The sequence below is a fragment of the Galeopterus variegatus genome, unplaced genomic scaffold (genome assembly GCF_000696425.1).
Source record: "Galeopterus variegatus unplaced genomic scaffold, G_variegatus-3.0.2 Scaffold2967, whole genome shotgun sequence".
Classification (NCBI taxonomy): domain Eukaryota; kingdom Metazoa; phylum Chordata; class Mammalia; order Dermoptera; family Cynocephalidae; genus Galeopterus; species Galeopterus variegatus.
The window spans coordinates 53,276-54,938 of record NW_007729078.1 but is presented as its reverse complement, the minus strand read 5'-3'; the positions used below and the strand labels follow the sequence as shown (position 1 = coordinate 54,938).

General features: G+C 48.3%; 1 long non-coding RNA gene across 1 annotated transcript in view; it reads right to left on the bottom strand.

The window, feature by feature from the left end:
* Nucleotides 1–302: 302 nt before the first annotated feature.
* LOC103599451 overlaps nucleotides 303–1,663 on the bottom strand; it is a 5,360-nt gene continuing 3,999 nt past the window's right edge. Inside the window, exon 2 of the long non-coding RNA XR_551291.1 lies at nucleotides 303–1,414. This is a non-coding gene — a long non-coding RNA (uncharacterized LOC103599451). The remainder of the gene's footprint in view (nucleotides 1,415–1,663) is intronic.

Here is a 1,663-nt window from a genome sequence, read left to right as displayed (position 1 = left end):
TTGCCCCATTCCTCTGCTCAAAGGCTCTTCCTAGGCTCAGGTGGGAGACCGAGGGGATGTAACCCTAGCTAGACATTCCCCTGGTATGGCTCCATCCGAGTAGGAAGTAAGCAGAGAAGCAAGGAGAAATTCTGCTCATGATGTTCCTCCCAAGGCCCTTCTCAGACTCGTCACTGCTCAAGTTTTTTTTCTCCTCCAACACAGTAAATCTCCTTCTATTATTCTCCAACTTGATGTAGTAAGCTGTGTCATTTTGAGAAGAAATACATAATGGTATATTAAAGGAATCGTGGATCTCCTCATTCATGCTTAGAAAAAATTTATTACAATGTAAGAAAGTCTGAATAGCATGAATTTATTATAATGATTTAACACTTCTAGCACTTGAGTTAAAAATGCCCCTCCATAAATAACTGTCCCTGGAAAACATAGCAAATTTACACAGTTTATCGTTTCCCAGTGTTATATAAATCCAACAAGCTTAAATCACCTGCAGCTGGGAGGAGAATGGAAAACTGCGGCTGTGAAGTTCATCCCTCTCCACTGGCAGCAGCGAGGAGCAAGAGAGCCAGTCTTCCTTCCTCTAGCTCCACACTTGGCTGGCCCGCCTCAAGATGTCAAGGGGATCCATCCCCTCGTGGTTTGAATTGTGGGGAGAAGGAAAGGTGGGGCGGCATTTGGAATAGTCAAGGAAGGGGAAACCACCGATTTATAGCTGCAGAGCAGGTGAAGGGCAGAGGGCCTGGGGCACCCTTGCATGGCCAGGCCATGGCTGTTGTCTGTGTGGTGCCAAGGAGGTGTCAGCCCAGGCTGCCCAGATGCGGACTGTGGGGAGAGGGGAGGGACAGGCCAGCTCTGACACTCTGGCCAGCTCTCAAATGGGGCCTGGTCTAGCCAACTACCTACTAACACTGACGCTGCTCCGAACTCCTGGGCCTTCTGGCCCTTCCGTGTCCCACGGAACCCCCATTCAGCACTCCCTCTGGCCCCACTGGACACCCTGCTTTTATGGACACTTTTGGCCATGTCTACTTTCCAGGGCTAGTTCAGTATTCCAGGCACCAAACTCATAAGTAGAAATTATCTCCTCCACTTTTACAAATAATTTTACAAACTGTTAGATCTTAGGCTTCAAGGGTCTAAGTAACTTGCCTAAATGTATACAGTTCACAAGTAGTAAGGCTGGGTTCTCCAAGTTGAATATATGTTAATTTTGGACACTTTATATTCTAACAGGGAAGACAAACAGTACATAAAAAAAATACAGCACAGATTGAGGTGGGTGATAACAGAAGGTCCTATAGATTATTATTGCAGCCAACAGTATATAATGATGCTTGGGAGATTAGGAAAACTTCATGGAAGCAGTGACAACTGAGCTGGGTGTGAAAAGATTCATCCAAAAGAGAGGGACCTGGGCCGGCCCGGTGGCGCACTGGATAGTGCACTGCTTGGGAAGCGCGGCGGCGCTCCCGCCCAAGGGTTCGGATCCCACATACAGACCGGTTCCCGCTCACTGGCTGAGCGAGGCGCGGGAGCAACACCGAGGGTTGCGATCCCGTTGCCGGTCCCCGGTCCGGTACGGGGGCAACACTGAGGGTTGCAATTCGTTGCCGGACACGGAAAAAGACAAAAGACCAAAAAAAAAAAAAAAAAAAAAAAA